The sequence below is a fragment of the Aethalodelphis obliquidens genome, unplaced genomic scaffold, assembly GCF_003676395.1.
Source record: "Aethalodelphis obliquidens isolate GAN/ISIS:26980383/991018 unplaced genomic scaffold, ASM367639v1 scaffold108, whole genome shotgun sequence".
NCBI lineage: Eukaryota > Metazoa > Chordata > Mammalia > Artiodactyla > Delphinidae > Aethalodelphis > Aethalodelphis obliquidens.
The window spans coordinates 1,499,449-1,520,999 of record NW_020838052.1 but is presented as its reverse complement, the minus strand read 5'-3'; the positions used below and the strand labels follow the sequence as shown (position 1 = coordinate 1,520,999).

General features: G+C 37.0%; 1 protein-coding gene across 1 annotated transcript in view; it reads left to right on the top strand.

The window, feature by feature from the left end:
- The first annotated feature begins 15,896 nt into the window (after nt 1-15,896).
- The window catches only part of LOC113614914 (putative G antigen family E member 3), a 47,320-nt gene continuing 41,665 nt past the window's right edge, over nt 15,897-21,551 (top strand). The window contains exon 1 of the mRNA XM_027096770.1: nt 15,897-16,086. The gene's annotated coding sequence lies outside the window, so the exon portion shown is untranslated. The remainder of the gene's footprint in view (nt 16,087-21,551) is intronic.

The window sequence follows — 21,551 nt, the reverse complement described above, 5'->3', positions numbered from 1 at the left end:
TCTTTCTTTCTTTCTTTCTTTCTTTCTTTCTTTCTTTCTTTCTTTCTAATTTTCCTCCCTTTTATTCTGAGCTGTGTGGATGAAAGGATCTTGGAGCTGCAGCCAGGAGTCAGTGCTGTGCCTCTGAGGTGGGAGAGCCAACTTCAGGACACTGCTCCACAAGAGACCTCCCAGCTCCACATAATATCAAATGGCGAAAATCTCCCAGAGCTATCCATCTCAACACCAGTGCTCAGCTTCACTCAAGGACCAGCAAGCTACAATGCTGGACGCCCTATGCCAAACAACTAGCAAGACAGGAACACAACCACACACATTAGCAGAGAAGCTGCTTAAAATCATAATAAGTCCACAGACACCCCAAGACACACCACCAGATGTACACCTGCCCACCAGAAAGACAAGGTCCAGCCTCATTCATCAGAACTCAGGCACTAGTCCCCTCCACCAGGAAGCCCACACAACCCATGGAACCAACCTTAGCCACTGGGGACAGACACCAAAAACAACGGGAACTACGAACCAGCAGCCTGCAAAAAGGAGACTGCAAACACAGTAAGATAAGCAAAATGAGAAGACAGAAAAACACACAGCAGATGAAGGAGCAAGATAAAAACCGACCAGACCTAACAAATGAAGAGGAAATAGGCAGTCTACCTGAAAAAGATTTCAGAATAATGATAGTAAAGATGATCCAAAGTCTTGGAAATAGAATAGACAAAATGCAAGAAACATTTAACAAGGACTTAGAAGAACGAAAGATGAAAGAAGTAACAATGAACAACATGCCACTGGCATTTTTCACAGTAGTAGAACAAAAAAATTTCACAAAAGACCCCGAATAGTAAAAGCATTCTTGAGAATGAAAATCAGAGCTGGAGGAATCAGGCTTCCTGACTTTAGACTATGCTACAAAGCTACAGTAATCAAGAAAGTATGGTACTGGCACAAAAATACTCTAAAAGGGATCAATAGCAGAATAACTGAGGCAGAAGAATGGATAAGTGTCCTGGCAGATGAAATAGTGGAAATAACTACTGCAGAGCAGAATAAAGAAAAAAGAATGAAAAGAACTGAGGACAGTCTCAGAGACCTCTGGGACAACATTAAATGCACCAACATTCGAATTATAGGGGTTCCAGAAGAAGAAGAGATAAAGAAAGGGACTGGGAAAATATCTGAAGAGATTATAGTTGAAAGCTTCCCTAATATGGGAAAGGAAATAGTTAATCAAGCCCAGGAAGCACAGAGAGTCTCATACGGGATAAATCCTAGGAGAAACACACCAGGACACATACTAATCAAACTGTCAAAAATTAAATACAAAGAAAACATATTAAAAGCAGCAAGGAAAAAACAATAATTAACACACAAGGGAATCCCCATAAGGTTAACAGCTGATCATTCAGCAGAAACTCTGCAAGCCAGAAGGGAGTCGCAGGACATATTTAAAGTGATGAAGGAGAAAAACCTGCAACCAAGATTACTGTACCCAGCAAGGATCTCATTCAGATTTGATGGGGAAATTAAAACCTTTACAGACAAGCAAAAGCTGAGAGAGTTTAGCACCACCAAACCAGCTTTACAACAAATACTAAGGGAATTTCTCTAGGCAAGAAACACAAGAGAAGGAAATGACCTACAATAATGAACCCAAAACAATTAAGAAAATGGGAATAGGAACATACATATCGATAATTACCTTAAATGTAAATGGACTAAATGCTCCCACCAAAACACACAGATTAGCTGAATGGATACAAAAACAAGACCCTTATATATGCTGTCTATAAGAGACCCACGTCAGACCTAGAGACACATACAGACTGAAAGTAAGGGGATGGAAAAAGATATTCCATGCAAATGGAAACCAAAAGAAAGCTGGAGTAGCAATTCTCATATCAGAAAAAATAGACTTTAAAATAAAGACTATTAGAAGAGATAAAGAAGGACACTACATAATGATCAAGGGATCGATCCAAGAAGAAGATATAACAACTGTAAATATTTATGCACCCAACATAGGAACACCTCAATACATAAAGCAAATACTAACAGCCATAAAAGAGGAAATCGACAGTAACACAATCATAGTAGGGGCTATAACACCCGACTTTCACCAATGGACAGATCATCCAAAATGAAAATAAATAAGGAAACACAAGCTTTAAATGATACATTAAACAAGATGGACTTAATTGATATTTATAGGACACTCCATCCAAAAACAACAGAATACACATTTTTCTCAAGTGCTCATGGAACATTCTCCAGGATAGATCATATATTCTTTCACAAATCAAGAAATGGTAAATTTAAGAAAACTGAAATTGTATCAAGTATCTTTTCTGACCACAGTGCTATTAGACTAAATATCAATTACAGGAAAAGATCTGTAAAACATACAAACACATGGAGGTTAAACAATACACTACTTGATAAAGAAGTGATCACTGAAGAAATCAATGAGGAAATTAAAAAATACTTAGAAACAAATGACAATGGAGACACCATGACCCAAAATCAATGGGATGCAGCCAAAGCAGTTCTAAGAGGGATGGTTATAGCAATACAATCCTACCTTAAGAAAAAGGAAACATCTCGAATAAACAACCTAACCTTGCACCTAAAGCAATTAGTAAAGAAGAACAAAAAATTCCCAAAGTTAGCAGAAGGAAAGAAATCATAAAGATCAGATCAGAAATAAATGAAAAAGAAAAGAAGGAAATGATAGCAAAGATCAGTAAAACTAAAAACTGGTTTTTTGAGGAGATAAGCAAAATTGAGAAACCGTTAGCCAGACTCATCAAGAAAAAAAGGGAGAAGACTCACATCAATAGAACTAGAAATGAAAAAGGAGAAGTAACAACTGACACTGCAGAAATATAAAGGAACATGAGAGATTACTACAAGCAACTTTATGCCAATAAAATGGAAAACCTTGAAGAAATGGACAAATTCTTAGAAATGCACAACCTGACAAGACTGAATCAGGAAGCAATAAAAATATAAACAGACCAATCACAAGCACTGATATTGAAACTGTGATTAAAAATCTTCCAACAAGAAAAAGCCCAGACCAGATGGCTTCACAGGGGAATTCTATCAAATATTTATAGAAGAGCTAACACCTATCCTTCTCAAAGTCTTCCAAAATACAGCAGAGGGAGGAACACTCCCAAACTCATTCTACAATGGCACCATCACCCTAATACCAAAACCAGACAAGGATGTCACAAAGAAAGTAAATTACAGGCCAATATCACTGATGAACATAGATGCAAAAATCCTCAACAAAATACTAGCAAACAGAATCCAACAGCACATTAAAAGGATCATACACCATGATCAAGTGGGATTTACTCCAGGAATGCAAGGATTCTTCAATATACGCAAATCAATAAACGTGGTAAACCATATTAACAAATTGAAGGAGAAAAACCAAATGATCATTTCAATAATTGCAGAGAAAGCTTTTGACAAAATTCAACATGGATTTATGATAAAAACCCTGCAGAAAGTAGGCATAGAGGGAATTTTCCTCAACATAATAAAGTCCATATATGACAAACCCACAGTCAACATCATCCTCAATGATGAAAAACTGAAAACATTTCCACTAAGATTAGGAACAAAACATGGTTGCCCACTCTCACCACTCTTATTCAACATAGTTTTGGAAGTTTTAGCCACAGCAATCAGAGTCAAAAAAAAAATAAAAGGAATCCAAATCAGAAAAGAAGTAAAGCTGTCACTGTTTGCAGATGACATGATACTCTACATAGAGAATCCTAAAGTTGCTACCAGAAAACTACTAGAGCTAATCAATGAATTTGGAAAAGTAGCAGGATACAAAATTAATGCACAGAAACCTCTGGCATTCCTATCAGAAACCTCTGGCATTCCTATCACACTAATGATGAAAAATCTGAAAGTGAAATGAAAAAACACTGCCATTTACCATTGCAACAAAAAGAATAAAATATCTAGGAATAAACTTACCTAAGGAGACAAAAGACCTCTATGCACAAAATTATAAGACACTGATGAAAGAAATTAAAGATGATGCAAATAGATAGAGAGATATACAATGTTCCTGGATTGGAATAATCAACATTGTGAAAATGACTCTACTACGCAAAGCAATCCACACATTCAATGCAATCCCTATCAAACTACCACTGGCATTTTTCACAGTAGTAGAACAAAAAATTTCACAAAAGACCCCGAATAGTAAAAGCATTCTTGAGAACGAAAATCGGAGCTGGAGGAATCAAGGCTTCCTGACTTTAGACTATGCTACAAAGCTACAGTAATCAAGAGAGTATGGTACTGGCACAAAAACAGAAAGATAGATCAAAGGAACAGAACAGAAAGCCCAGAGATAAACCCACGCACATATGGTCACCTTATCTTTGATAAAGGAGGCAGGAATTGTAGAGTGAAGAAAGGACACCCTCTTCAATAAATGGTTCTGGGAAAACTGGACAGGTACATGTAAAAGTATGAGATTAGATCACTCCCTAACACCATACACAAAAATAAGCTCAAAATGGATTAAAGACCTAAATGTAAGGCCAGAACCTGTCAAACTCTCTGAGGAAAACATAGGCAGAACACTCTATGACATAAATCACAGCAAGATCCTTTTTGAACCACCTCCTAGATAAATGGAAATAAAAACAAAAATAAACAAATGGGACCTATGAAACTTCAAAGCTTTTGCACAGCAAAGGAAACCATGAACAAGACCGAAAGACAACCCTGAGAATTGAAGAAATAATATTTGCAAATGAAGCAACTGACAAAGGACTAATCTCCAATAATTATAAGCAGCTCATGCAGCTCAATAACAAAAAAACAAACAACCCAATCCAAATATGGGCAGAAGACCTAAATAGACATTTCTCCTAAGAAGATATACAGACTGCCAACAAACACATGAAAGAATGCTCAACATCATTAATCATTAGAGAAATGCAAATCAAAACTACAATGAGATATCATCTCACACCAGTCGGAATGGCGATCATTAAAAATCTAGAAGCAATGAATGCTGGAGAGGGTGTGGAGAAAAGGGAACACTCTTGCACTGCTGGTGGGAATGTGAATTGGTACAGCCACTATGGAGAACAGTATGGAGGTTCCTTAAAAAACTACAAATAGAACTACCATATGACCCAGCAATCCCACTACTGGACATATACCCTGAGAAAACCATAATTCAATTGAGTCATGTACCAAAATGTTCATTGCAGCTCTATTTACTATAGCCCGGAGATGGAAACAACGTAAGTGCCCATCATCACATGAATGGATAAAGAAGATGTGGCACATATATACAATAGAATATTACTCAGCCATAAAAAGAAATGAAATTGAGCTATTTGTAATGAGGTGTATGCACCTAGAATCTGTCATACAGAGTGAAGTAATTCAGAAAGAGAAAGACACATACCGTATGCTAACACATATATATGGAATTTAAGAAAAAAATGTCATGAAGAACCTAGGGGTAAGACAGGAATAAAGACACAGACCTACTAGAGAATGGACTTGAGGATATAGGGAGAGGGAAAGGTAAGCTATGACAAAGCGAAAGCATGGCATGGGCATATATACACTACAAAACATAAAATAGATAGCTAGTGGGAAGCAGCCACATAGCACAGGGAGATCAGCTCGGTGCTTTGTGACCAACTAGAGGGGTGGGATAGGGAGGGTGGCATGGTGGGAGGGAGATGCAAGAGGGAAGAGATATGGGAACATATGTATATGTATAATTGATTCACTTTGTTATAAAGCAGAAAGTAACACCATTTTAAAGCAATTATACTCCAATAAAGATGTAAAAAATAAAACAACCCACATTCATCTTTATGAACCCTGCATCTGTGGAGAACCTGAATAGAAAATGAATGTTCCCAAACTTTAGACAGTGGGCTTTGGTAGCAACTGTAGAGTTGAGGTTTCCTGTCTGGGACTGATATATATCTGATTTTATGTTTATCTTAGTTTAGTGTTTAGCACTTGTTATCATTGGTGGATTTGTTTATTTGTTTGGCTGCTCTCTTCTTTTTATTGTTATTTTAATTTTTATTTTAATAGTTTCTTTATTTTTCCTCCCTCCTCTACTGAGCCGTGTGGCTAACAGTGTCTTGGTGCTCTGGCCTGGTGTCAGGACTAGCCTCTGCGGTGGGAGAGCAGAGTTCAGGACATTGGACCACAAGACACCTCCCAGCCCCAAACAATATCAATTGGCAAGAACCCTCCCAGAGATCTCTATCTCAACACTAAGAACCCTCTACCCAATGGCCAGCAAACTCCATTCCTGGTTGCCCCATGCCAGACAAGAACAAAACAAAACCCATTAGAAAAGAGGCCATCTAAAATCATACTAAGTTCACAGACACCACAAAACTTACCACTGGAAGCGGGCCTGCACACCAGAAAGACAAGATCAAGCCCCACCCACCAAAATACAGGAACCAGTCCCCTACACCAGTAATCCTACACAATACACTGAACCAACCTCACCCACTGAGGTAAGACACCAAAAAAAAAAAAAAAAAAAACAGGAACTACAAACTTGCAGTCTGTGAAAAGGAGACCCCACACAGTAGGTTAAACAAAATGAGAAGAGGGAAAAATATGGGGCACATGAAGGAGCAAGGTAAAAACCCACAAAAACAAACAAATGAGGAGGAAATAGGCAGTCTACCTGAAAAGTAATTCAGAGTAATGATAGTAAAGATGATTCAAAATCTCGGAAGTAGAATGGAGAAAATACAAGAAACGTATAACAAGGACCTAGAAGAACTAAAGAGAAAACAATGATGGACAACACAATAAATGAAATTTTAAATTCTCTGGAAGGAATCAATAGCAGAATAACTGAGGCAGAAGAACGGAAAAGTGACCTGGAAGATAAAATAGTGGAAATAACTCCCAAGAGCAGAATAAAGAAAGATGAATGAAAAGAATTGAGGACAGTCTCAGAGACTTCTTGGACAACATTAACTGCACCAATATTCGAATTATAGAGGTCACAAAAGAAGAGAAAAAGAAAGGGAATGAGAAAATATTTAAAGAGATTATGGTTGAAAACTTCTCTAACATGGGAAAGGAATGAGTCAATCAAGTCCAGGAAGTGCAGACCATCCCATATAGGATAAATCCAAGGTGAAACACACCAAGACACATATTAATGAAACTTTGAAAAATTAAATGCAAATAAAAAATATTAAAAGCAGCAAAGGAAAAGCAACAATTAACATAAAAGGGAATCCCCATAAGGTTAACAGCTGATCTTTCTGCAGAAACACTGCAAGCCAGAAGGGAGTGGCAGGACATATTTAAAGTGATGAAAGGGAAAAATCTACAGTCAAGATTACTCTAACCAGTAAGGATCTCATTCAGATTCGATGGAGAAGTAAAAACCTTTACAAACAAGCAAAAGTTAAGAGAATTCAACACCACCAAACCAGCATTACAACAAATGCTAAAGGAACTTCTCTAGGTAGGAAACACAAGAGAAGGAAAAGACCAACAAAAACAAACACAAAATAATTAAGAAAATGGTAATAGGAACATACATATTGATAATTACCTTAAATGTAAATGGATAAAATGTCCCAACCAAAAGATACAGACTGGCTGAATGGATACAAAAACAAAACCCGTATGTATGCTGTCTACAAGAGACCAACTTCAGAACTATGGAAACATACAGAGTAAAAACGACGGGATGCAAAAAGATATTCCATGCAAATAGAAATCAAAAAAAAGCAGGAATACCAATACTCATATCAGAAAAAAAATATATGTTAAAATAAAGACTATTACAAGAGACAAAGAAGAACATTACATAATGATCAAGGGATCAATCCAAGAAGATATAACAATTGTAAATATTTATGTACCCAAATAAGAGCACTTCAATACCTAAGGCAAATGCCAACAGCCATAAAAGGGGACATTGACAGTAACACAATCATAGTAGGGGACTTTAACACCCCACTTTCACCAATGGAGAGATCAACCAAAATGAAAATAAATAAGGAAACACAAGGTTTAAATGACATATTAGACAAGATGGACTTAATTGATATTTATAGGACATTACATCCAAACACAATACACTTTCTACTCGAGTACTCATGGAACATTCTCTAGGATAAATCATATACTGGGTCACAAATCAAGCCTATCTTAAGAAAATTGAAATCATACCAAGTATGTTTACTGGCCACAACGCCATGAGACTAGATATCAATTACAGGAAAAAATCTGTAAGAAATACAAACACATGGAGGCTAAACAACACACTACTTAATAACCAACAAATCACTGAAGAAATCAAAGAGGAAATCAAAAAATACCTAGAAACAAATGACAATTAAAACACAGTCACCCAAAACGTATGGGATGCAAGAAAAGCAGTTCTAAGAAGGACGTTTATAGCAATACAACCCTACCTAAAGAAACAAGAAACATCTCAAATAAACAACCTAACCTTACACCTAAAGCAATTAGATAAAATAGAACAAAAAGCCCCAAAGTTAGTGGAAGGAAAGAAATCATAAAGATGTGATCAGAAATAAATAAAAAGAAATGAAGTAAACAATAGTAAAGATCAATAAAACTAAAACCTGGTTCTTGAGAAGATAAATACAACTGATAAACAATTAGCCAGACACATCAAGAAATAAAGGGAGAAGACTCAAATTAACAATATTAGATATGAAAAAGGAGAAGTAACAACTGACACTGCAAATATAAAAAGGATCATGAAAGATTACTACAAGCAACTATATGACAATAAAATGGACAATCTGGAAGAAACGGACAAATTCCTTGAAAAGCACAACCTTCTGTGACTGAACCAGGAAGATATACAAATGATAAACAGACCATTCACAATCACTGAAATTGAAACTCTGATTAAAAATCTTCCAACAAACAGAAGTCCAGGACTAGATGGCTTCACAGGAGAATTGTATCAAACATTCAGAGAACAGCTAACACCTATCCTTCTCAAACTCTTCCAAAATACAGGAGAGGGAGGAACACTCCCAAACTCATTCTACGAGGCCAGCATCACCCTGATACCAAAAACAGACAAAGATATCACAAAAAAAGAAAATTACAGGCCAATCTCACTGATGAACATAGATGCAAACATCCTCAACAAAATACTAGGAAACAGAATCCAACAGCACATTACAAGGATCGTACACTATGATCAAGTGGGGTTTATCCCAGGAATGAAAGGATTCTTCAATATATGCAAATCACTCAGTGTGATACACCATAATAACAACTTGAATGATACAAGCGATATGACAATATCAATAGATGCAGAAAAATCTTTTGAAAAGTTCAACACCCATTTTTTAAACTCTCCAGAAAGTAGGCATAGACAGAACATCCCCCAACATAATAAAAGACATATATGACAAACCCAGAGCCAACATCATTCTTAATGGTGAAAAACTGAAACCATTTCCTCTAAGATCAGGAACAAGAAAAGGTTGCTCACTCTCACCACTGTTATTCAACATAGTTTTGGAAGTTTTAGATAGGGCAATCAGAGAAGAAAAAGAATTAAAAGGAATTCAAATTGGGAAAAGAAGAAGTAAAACTGTCACTTTTTGCAGATGACATGATACTACACATAAAGAATCCTAAGGATGCTACCAGAAAACTACTAGAGCTAATCAATGAATTTAGTATAGTAGCAGGATAGAAAATTAATGCACAGAAATCTCTTGCATTCCTATACACTAACAAGGAAAAATCTGAAAGAGAAATTAAGGAAATACCCCCATTTACCATTGCAACAAAAAGAATGAAATACCTAGGAATAAACCTGTCTAAGGAGACAAGAAACCTGTATGCAGAAAACTATAAGGCACTGATAAAAGAAATTAAAGATGATACAGAGGGAGTGATATACGATGTTCTTGGATTGGAAGAATCAATATTGTGAAAAAGACTGTACTACCCAAAGCAATCTACAGATTCAATGCAATCCCTATCAAACTACCAATGACATTTTTCACAGAACTAGAACAAAAAAGTTCACAATTTGTATGGAAACACAAAAGACCCCAAATAGCCAAAGCAAACTTGAGAAAGAAAAAAGGAGCTGGAGGAGTCAGGTTCCCTCACTTCAGACTATACTACAAACTACAGTAATCAAGACAGTATTCTACTGCCACAAAAACAGAAATATAGATCAGTGGAACAGGATAGAAAGCCCAGAGATAGCCCCATGCACATATGGTCACCTTATTTTTGATAAAGGAAGGAAGAATATACAATGGAGAAAAGACAGCCTTTTCAATAAGTGGTTCAGGGAAAACTGGACAGCTACATGTAGAAGAATGAAATTAGAACATTCTGTAACACCATACACAAAAAATAAACTCTAAATGGATTAAAGACCTAAATATATGCCAAACACTATAACACTCTTTGAGGAAAACACTCTATGACATAAATCACAGCAAGAACTTTTTGACCCAACTCCTAGAGAAATGGAAATAAAAACAAAATAAACAAATGGGACCTAATGAAACTTAAATATTTTGCGCAGTAAAGGAAAATATAAACAAGACGAAAAGACAACACTTAGAATGGGAGAAAATATTTGCAAATGAATCAACAGTCACAGGATTAGTCTCCAAAATGGATAAACAGCTCATGCAGCTCAATATTAAAAAAACAACACAATCAAAAAATGGGCAGAAGACCTAAACAGACATTCCTCTAAAGAAGACATACAGATGGCCAACAAACACACGAAAATATGCTCAACATCACTAATCATTTGAGAAATGCAAATCAAAACCACAATGAGGTATCACCTGACACTGGTCAGAACGGCCATCATCAAAAAATCTACAAACAATAAGTGCTGGACAGGGTGTGGAGAAAAGGGAACACTCTTGCACTGTTGGTGGGAATGTAAATTGATACAGCCACTATGGAGAACAGTATGGAGGTTCCTTAAAATCCAAAAATAGAACTACCATACGACCCAGCAATCCCACTACTGGTCATATACCCTGAGAAAACCATAATTCAAAAAGAGTCATGTACCACAATGTTCATTGCAGCTCTATTTACAATAGCCAGGACTTGGAAGCAACCTAGGTGTCCATCGACAGATGAATGGATAAAGAAGATGTGGCACATATATACAATGGAATATTTCTCAGCCATAAAAACAAATAAATTGAGTTATTTGTGGTGAGGTGGATAGACCTAGAATCTGTCATACAGAGTGAAGTAAGTCAGAAATTGAAAAACAAATACTGTATGCTAACACATGTCTGTGGATTCTAAAAAAAAAAAAAAAAGGTCTGATGAACCTAGGGACAGGACAAGAGTAAAGATGCCGTTGTAGAGAATGGACTTGAGGATATGGTGATGGAGAAGGGTATGCTGGGACGAAGTGAGAGAGTGACATGGACATATATACACTACCAAATGTAAAATAGATAGCTAGTGGGAAGCAGCTGCATATCACAGCAGATGATCTCAGTGCTTTGTTACCACTTAGATGGGTGGGATAGGGAGGGTGGGAGGGAGATTCTAGATGGAGGGGATATGGGAATATATGTATACATATAGCTGATTCACCTTGTTTTACAGCAGAAACTAACTCAACTTTTTAAAGCAATTATACTCTAATAAAGATGTTAAATAAATAAAAAATAATAAATAAAAAACAGTTGCATTAAGGAAAAAAATAATAAATCCTCATCTAATAAGTTGAATGTTTTGTTTTCAGCAATGAATTTTATGTATTTTTTTGTGTGTATGGATCAAACATACTTTCCTGTGTCTTTGTAATCTTGTGTTTTTTTCCATTGAAAGTTGGAATTTTTAATATTATAATGTGGGAACTCTGGAAATAAGTTTCTCCTCCTTTCCAAGGTTTGCCATTGCTGAGGGCTGCAGTCATCCATTTGTTTAGTGACTTGTACAAGCTGTATTTGCAAAGATTGTGGGGATTTTTGTCATGTATTTTGCCTAAAGTGTTTCTTCTATTATCTTAGCAGTCATCTAGCGACCTGACAGATAATTACCTAAATGCTTGGGACCCCCTCCACAAAAGAAATAGTTCTTCTTGTTTTGAAGATTGGCTCTGAACTGAGGCACTCCTTCAGTGTTAAGCAAGGCTGCCTATGATTTTGTCTTGGCATTTACCTCCTGCTTGTGTGGAGCTCACAGAGTTGCAAACCTAGGATCCTCTCATGATTTTTCTAGACATTCATCCCAGCCCTGGAAATGACTGTTGCTCTCAAGGTACCTCAGTATACATGGTAACAATTTTCTTTTTGTTAGCTCCTGGTGCCATAGCAAATACCATAGACTGGGTGGCAGAAATTCATTTCTCCCAAGTCTGGAGGCTGAGAAGACCAAAATCAAGGTGCCTGCTGATTTGGTTCCTGATGAGAACCATCTTCCTAATTAGCAGATAGATGCCTTCTTGCTGTATCCAAACATCATGGAGAAATAATCTGTCTCATGTCTTCATCATAAGGGCACTAAGCCTATTCATGAGGGCTCCATCCTCATGTCCTAATGACGTCCCAAAATCTCCACCTCTAAATACCATCACAATTGGATTAAATATAAAACATATAAACTTTGAGAGAACACATTCAGTCCATAGCACACTTCAAATCTCTTCAAAATTTCCCCCAAATCTTCCTCCTCATTTCCTCCTTCCCAGTCTTTTGGATATGTCTGCTGCCTCCCCCATCAACTCTCCCTTGCCCCATGCAGCTACACGTAATATGTCCTTAAAGGTTTTTGACAGATGTCACTGCCATCTGGAAAGCCACTCCAGCCCTGGGTGGGAGAGAGGGGCACAGGAGGTGTAGAAACAATGTCAGCCTCTGAGCCAGTCCCTTAGGGAACTTTCAGACAGATCAAAATACACAACCACAAGCTTTTGATAGCAAGGTTCTTATTGCTCCACTGACACCAACAACCTGCACCAGGAATGCAGGCCTCCATCCTCCCAGCTACTGATTAACTGGAAACTGAGGATGTTAAATGGGTAAGCCCAAATGCCACAATACTTTCTTACCAAAATTTGTCAACCCCCCCCGAAATGGTGTAGTTTTGTTTGTTTTTATTTTTCTTGATTCCAGAGTTCTGGGAAAAAAATTGATTCTGTCATTTTTGCCAGGTTAATGATTGCTTCAGTGGAGGGCCTGGTTTTTGAGTTCCCTACTTTTCCATTTTCCATAATATTACTCTATTATCCTTGTCCTAAATTTTTTACTGTAATTAACTGGAATTCTTACCATCTGTGCTGCTGTGGACAGAGATTAGTTGACACTTGTGACTGTATTTGTTCCCTGATATATAAACAAGAGTTAGGAAACACTTGCATCAGATTTCCAGAAACTTGAGACTTCACAAGAAAATGATCAACCCACTCTTGGACCTCACAAGGATTTAGCTTGTCTAGACAAACCAGGGTTCAGGTATCATTAGCTTCCACAAAGAGGTGAGGGTTATTAAGCAATAATGCCATACATTTCATCATATTCTTCCAGGTGTCTTGCCAGCCTGGACAAGATAAATCATTTCTGGGTTATAGACAACTTACCTGGGAATGTTACTGAACCTTTGACACCCCACTGGTTTATCTCTGCCTCTCTTGCCACCAGGAATGAGTGTTAGAAGCCTAGGGTGCCACATTGGATGGCACTGGTGAAGGAAAGAAGAAAATGATGCTCCTTATAAGATGAGCATTCATTCAACTGGTCTTTGGGTCCTCTGAGAGACACAGAGAGGCTGTAAATTATTGTTATGGGCACACTTAAGTGAGAGGGATTGGGCTTTGACTCTTTCCAGGTTCTAACTCTCATGAACTGTGTGCCTTTTGTTACCGAACCATGTTTGTTTTGCCCAATACACAGTAAGCCAAAATGCTGAGACTCTGATGTTTGCAGCAAAGAGAGTATTTGTTTGCAAGGTAGCCAAGGGAGGAGACTGGAGAACATATCTCAAATCTGCCTCCCTAAAGGTAAGGGCTTGGGTTATTAGTGGGATAAAGTATAAAGGAGCGGGACAGTCAGAGGCATGGGGAGTGTGAGGAAAGCTGATTTGAAAAAGATGTGGTAATCGCTGTTCTGTGCATACATACCTGGGATACCGGCCTCCGCATGTTCTGAGGGTGGCCCTTTGATATCATAAACTCACCAAGCTGACCCTCATGCATGACCAGTTGAAGGGTCAGTAGTCCTGTAACCAAGCAGGACTCTATAGGGTCTTCTGCAGTCAGACCTCTCCACCTGACTCTTGTTTGTGGAGAAATTCTAGCCTCCTAGACCCTCCCTTAGTTCCAAAGTGCAGATTAAATCAGAGAAGTGAGGAAATGCAGAAACAAAGGAAAACAGTCAAGTAAGACAAAATAATTGTTTAGCCATTAAACAAAGTCAAAGACCTTTAGTTCCCCCTCAAGGGCTATAGATAATATCCTGAGTCATATCCTTGAGCTGTTTTGCAGATACTGAAAACCCCACCAGGTGGAAAAAGCTAACTGCATATTGAGCACAAACTCATAGTCCACAGACCAATTGGAAACAGAGGGTTGGTGATGTTGACTCCCGAATACCTCACCACCAACCAATCAGAAGCACAAGCTCATCATGCACCCCACTACCCTTCCCTTACCCTGTCCTTTAAAACCTTCCTCTGAAAGCCAGCAGGAAGATCAGGTCTTTAAAGCATTATCTACCAGTACTCTTTGTTTGGCCTTTCAATAACTGTTACACTTTCCCTCACCACATCCTGGTGTCAGTAGATTGGCTTTAGTGCATGTGGGTGAGCAGACACCAGTTTGGTTCGGTAGCAGTCCTATCCAGTCTTTACAAGCCCAGCTCAAGCTAGATGCAGCTGACCCCAAATTCCTAAAAAATAACCTGGGCAAATATTTTATTGTTTAGGTGACTTGCCACTTGGAGAACGTGCAAGTCTTAAAATGACCTTGATTAGAGAAGGCAAGTGAAATGGATTTAACCTGCGCTTTCACCTTGGGCAAGTCTCCTAACCTCTCTGAGTCTCCAATTCTCTCATTCATTGACTGTGGCTACTTTTCTGCCTCACCGGGCTACTGTGAGAATAAATGCAAAAAATTAGGTAACAAATATGAATATTTACTATAGATTCAGAGCCTTCCTATGGCCAGGCTCTTTGATCAAACAATTTCTATTCTTGAGGTTATTTCATCCTCATGAAAACCCATGAAGCAAGTGGTGTTGTCCCTCTTGCAAACTAAAGATCAGACAACTGAAGTAACTTGCCTAGTGTTACACAGTAAGTATAGAGCCTAGACTAAAACCCAGGCCAATCTGTTGAAAGGTTTAAAAATGAGATGGTGAACATGAAGACTGTTGACCTCATGAGCCTCAGGAGGCCTCCCAGCCTATGTTCCAGGATCTATGAGAAAGTCCCCCACCCAGTTAATGCTAACACTGACTGGGGTTGGCTTTATGCTGCATATCATTTTATATCACCTCACCCCTCCCCTGCGTGGTAGATATTACTATCATTACCCTCATTTTAGAGACAAGAGAACTGAGGCACAGAGAGATCTAGTGACTCACCCATGGTTACATAGCTGGCAAACAGCAGTTCTAGGAAGTGGACTCAGACTCCAGGAAAAGGTGTCTCATCTTTACAACATGCTGTTTCATCTTCATGCAACGTGTTTTCTTACCCAGGATCTGGGGTAGGTACATTTCCTGCCTGCCAAGTTCTCCCAGGCATAAGCACTCAGCCCAATCCCTGGCATGTGGTGATGCTTCTCTGCTCTACCAGGCCAAGACATTGTGATTCAACTCAGGTTCTCCCCTATGCCTCTGCCTTCTTCTTCCTCTCCCTGCTACTTCCCTGTGAAAAGGCCAATGACAAAAATAATTCACAGGGCTTCCCTCTGTGTCTTTGGTAACTACCCTGTGACAAGTCAAGAGTGCTAGTGCCTGACAAACACCACTGTTTGATAAGGAAACAAATATGGAAGAAAGGGACAGGGCAAATCCTTCCAAGGTTTGGGTGAGTACTCCAAGTCTCCCAGCATTTTTCTCTGTTTTTTCTTTGCCCTACCCAGGTACCTGAGGAGTTTCTTGCCTTTTGGGAAGTCTGAGTTATTCTGTCAGCATTCAGTAGGTGTTCTATAGGAGTTGTTTCACATATAGATGCATTTCTGATGTATTTGTGGGGAGGAAGGTGATCTCCACATCTTACTCCTCCTCCATCTTGAAGGTCTCTCCTATCTCACATCTTTATCTATTCATCTGTTGATGGACTCTTAACTTGCTTCCATATACTGGCTATGCTAAATGATGTTGCTATAAATATTGGGGTGCGTATATCTTTTCAAATTATGGTTTTCATGCACTGTGGATATATTCCCAGGAGTTGAATTGCTGGATCATGTAGTAGTTTTATTTTTATATTTTGGAGGAAACTCCATACTGTTTTCTAAAGCGGCTGCACCAATTGACATTCCCACCAACAGTGTACTAAGGTTCTCTTTTGTCTACATCCTCAACAACATTCCTGATTTGTTGGGTTTTTTTTATGATAGTCATTCTAACAGGTGTGAGGTGACATCTCATTGTGGTTTTGATTTGCATTTCCCTGATGATTAGTAATGTTGAGCACATTTACATGAGGCTGTCTTTTCACTTGTCTGATGGTTTCCTTTGCTGTGCAAAAGTTTTTAAATTCAATTGCATCATTTTGTTTATTTTTTTAATTTTCTTTTCCTTGCCTGAGGAGACAGATCCAAAAGAAAAGTTTCTGAGACTCATGTCAAAGAATTTATTGCCTATGTTTTATTTTAGGAGTTTTATAGCTTCCAATGTTACATTTAGGTCTTTAAACTATTGGGGTTTATTTTGTATATGGGGTGAGAAAATGTTCTAATTTCATTCTTTGACATGTAACTGTCCAGTTTTCACAACCCCACTTATTGAAGAGACTTTTTTTTCCCATTGTATATTTTTGCCTCTTTTGTCATAGATTAATTGACCCCATGTACGTGGGTTAATTTCTGGTTTCTCTATTCTGTTCCATTGCTCTATGTATCTGTTTTGGTGCCACTACAATACTGTTTTGATTAATGTACTTTGAAGTATAGTTTGAATACAAGGAGTGTGAAACCTCCAGCTTTGTTCTTTTTTCTCAAGATTGCTTTGGCTATTCAGGATCTTTTGTGGTTCCATAAATTTTTTAGGATATCTTGTTCTAGTTCTGTGAAAAATATCATGGGTATTTTGATAGGATAGCCTTAAATCTGAGATTGCTTTGGGTAGTATGGACATTTTAACAGTATTATTGTTCCAATACATGAACATATGTTATCATTCCATTTAATTGTATCATCTTTAATTTCCTTCATCAGTATCTTATAATTTTCAGCATACGCATCTATCAACCCCCTTGGTTAATTTTATTCCTAGGTATTTTATCCTTTTGATGTGATTGTAAATGGGCTTGTTTTCTTTCTTTTTCTTTCTGATAGTTCATTATTAGTGTATAAAAAAGCAACTAATTTCTGTATATTAATCTTGTATCCTTCAACTTTACTGAATTAATTTATTACTTATACTTTTTAGGCAGTCTTTAGTGTTTTCTACTTTTAGTGTCATGTTATCTGCAAATAGTGACACTTGTACTTCTCTTTAAGTTTGGGTGCCTTTTACTTCTTTTTCTTATCTGATTGCTGTGGCTAGGATTTCCGATATTATGTTAAACAGAAATGGAGAGAATGGGCAACCTTGTCTAGTTCTCAATTTTAGAGGAAAAGCTTTCAGTTTTTCACCATTGAGTATGATGTTAGCTGTGGGTTTGTCATAGATGTCCTTTATTATGTTGAGATATATTCCCTCTATAACAACATTCTTGTGAGATTTTATAATGAATCGGTGTTAAATTTTGTCAAATTATTTTTGTATATCTAATGAGATGATCATGTGATATTTATCCCTTGTTTTGTTGATGTGGTGCCTCACATTGATTTGCAGTTATTGAACAATACTTGCATCCCTGAAATAAATCCCACCTTCTTATGGTGCATGATCCTTTCTATTTATTGTTGAATTATGTTTCCTCATATTTTGTGAAGGATTTTTCATGTTTATTCATCAGAGATATTTGACTGTAACTTTTATTGTAGTGCCTTTGTCTGGTTTTGGTATCAGTGTGGTGAGTGGTTGCCTCTAGAATGAATTTGTGAGTGTTCACTCATCTTCCCTTTTTTACAATAGTTTGTTAAGAATAGGTATTAACTCTTCTTTATATGTTTGGTAGAATTTGGCTGTAAAATTTTTCAATTCTGCACTACTGTTGGCAGTTTTTAAACTATTGATTCAACTTCAATAATGATAATCTGTCTGTACAGATGTTCTATTCTTTCCTGATTCAGTCTTGGAACATGATATGTTAATAAGAATTTAACCATTTCTTTAGGTTGTCCAATACATTGTCATGTAACTATTTGTATTATTCTGTTATGATTGCATTTCTGTATTATCAATTGTAATTTCTTCTGTTTCATTTCATATTTTGTTTATTTGGGTCCTTGTTCTTTCTTAAAGAGCCTGCTTAAAAGTTTATCAATTTTGTTTATCATTTCAAAAAAAACCCCCAGATCTGGTTTTATTGATCTTTTCTATTATATTTTTTTGATTTCTTATTTATTAGTGCTCTGATCTTTATTATTCCATTCCTTCTGCTGACTTTGAGCTTTGTTAGTTCTTCTTTTTCTAATTCCATTAGATGGTTTGTTAAGTTATTTTGTTTGTTTGTTTGTTTTCCTGCTTCTTGAGGTAGGCCTGTGTTGCTATAGACTTCCTTCTTAGATCTGCTTTTGCTGCATCCCATTGAATTTGGAAAGTTGTGTTTTAATTTGCATTTTTCTCAAGTTACTTTCTAATTTTTCTTTAGATTTCTTTGAAGATCACTTGGTTTTTCAGTAGCATGTTGTTTTATCCCCTATTTGTGTTTTTCTCATTTTTCTTTCTGTAATTGATTTCTAGTTTCATACTGTTCAGGTTGGAAAAAATGCTTGATATAATTTCTATCATCATAAATTTGTTGAGACTTGTTCTACTGTCTAAGTGATCTATCCTGCAGATTTTTCCATGTGCACTTAAAACAAGTGTATTCTGCTGAGTTTGGATGGAATGTTCTATATATATCTAATAGGTCCAACTGTCCTAATGTGTAATGTAAGGCCAATGTTTCCTCATTATTTTCTGTCTAGATTATCGGTCCACTGATGTAAGTGGAGCTGTTAAAGTCCCCTATTATTATTATTTGGGGGTTGTGGTGGCAGTGCCATACGGCTTGCAGGATCTTAGTTCACTGACCAGGGATTAAACCTAAGCTCCAGCTGTGAAAGCACTGAATTCTAACCACTGGACCACCAGGGAATTCCCTAAAGTCCCCTATTATTGTTGTATTATTGTTAATTTCTTCCTTTATGTCAGTTGATATTGGCTTTACATATTTAGGTGCCCCTATTTTAGGTGCATATATGCTTACAAATGTTACATGTTCTTCTTGAATTGTTCCCTTTATAATTGTATAATATCCTTCTTTGCCTTTTTTTAATACACTTTGTTTAAAAATATCCATTGTCTGTTATGAGAATTGTTACTTCAGCTTTATCTTCTTTTAAAGACACAGTCACTGTCTGTGTGTCTTTAGCTCTGAAGTGAGTCTCTTATAGGCAGGATATAGATGTGTCTTCTTTTTATCCAATAAGCTAACTTATGTCTTTTGATTGCAGCATTAGTCCATTGGCATTTAAAGTGATTATTGATAGGTATATGCTTATTGCCATTTTGTACTTGTTTTCTGGTTGTTTTTGTAGTTCATCTCTGTTCTTCTTTTCTTAGTTTCTTCCCCTGTAGTTTGATGATTTTAGTTAGTGTTATGGTGTTTTCTTTTCTCTGAAGTTTTTGTGTATTTGTTGTAGGTTTTTGATTTATGGTTACCATGGAGCTTATATATTTCAATCTATAACTATATCTACTTGTTTTAAACTGATAATCCTTTAGGTTCAAACACATTCTGAATGCTCTACATTTTTATCTCACACACAGTTTTTGTGTTGTTAATGTCATATTTTTTATCTTCATCTCTACCCCTTGACTGTTTATTATACTTATAGATGATTTTACAATTTTTGTCTTTTAAGCTTGCTATAAGCTTAAGTGGTTGATACACAGCCATTACTATACACTTGCTTTTATCAGTGAGGAGTTTGCCTTCCTGTAATTTTTTATTTCTTTTTGTATCCTTCTCTTTTTCATTTAAGTAAACCCTTTAACACTTCTTGAAAGATCAGTTTAGTATTTATGAACTCTTTTAGTTTTGGCTTCTCTGGGAAACTCTGTCTTCTCTCCATCAATTCCGAATAACTTTGCTGGGTAGAGTATCCTAGGTTGTAGGGGTTTTTTCTTTTCTTTTCTTTTCTTTTAGAACTTTGAATATATCATGACACTCCCTTCTGGCCTGCCAAGTTTCTGCTGAAAAATCAGCTGATGGCCTTCACCTGGGGGTTCACCTGAATGTGACCTCGTTTTTCTATTGCTGCCTTTACAATTCTCTCTTATCATAAAATTTTCCCATTTTATTTATCTGTCAGTTTGAGTCTCTTGGGTTTATATTGTTTGAGACTCTCTGTGCATCCTGTTCCTGAATATCTGTATCCTTCTTCGGTGTAGGAGGTTTTCAGCCAAAATTTCATCAAATATATTTTTGACCTATTGTTCTTCTCTTCTCCTTCTAGAACTACATACTGTGAATGTTAGTATGATTAATTGTCCCAGTGGCACCTTAAACTATACTCATTTTTTTTAAATGTTGGGTTTTTTGTTGTTGATTTTGTTTTGTTTGTTTTTGCTTTTTTTTGTTTTTTTCTGCAGTTCTGGTTAGTTGATATCCATAATTCTATTTCCGAGATTGCTTATGTGTAAGAAGAGATACAGAAGACTGTGTCAATCAATCTCCTCTTGATTCCCTTTAGTGTAGTTTTCAATTCAGTTATTGCATACTTCAGCTCTGATTGGTTCCTTTTTATAGTTTCTAATTCTTTGTTAAAATTCTCACTGTGTACATCTCTTCTTATCACATTGTCAGTTAGCATTCTTAGTACTATTGCTTTGAATTCTTTTTAGGTAAGTTATTTATCTCTGTTTCATTAGGGTTTTTCCCACAGGTAATTTTTTCTTGTTTTCCAATTAGAAACATATTCTTTGGTCTTCTCATTTTGTTTAGCTTTCTCTGTTTCTATGAAATTAGGTGAAACAGTTACATATCCTGATCTTACAATGTGTGTTCTTTTGTTGGAGCATCCCTGCACAGGTTGTGTGTGCCCAGTGGCTTTGGTGGGAGAACTGTATCTGAAGTAGGCATGGGCTGAATCTTCCCCGAGGGTGTGCTGGCAGCCAGTGCCTTGGTGGGAGGTCACACTGGAGTTGGATGGGCTAAAGAAAGGGTCATGT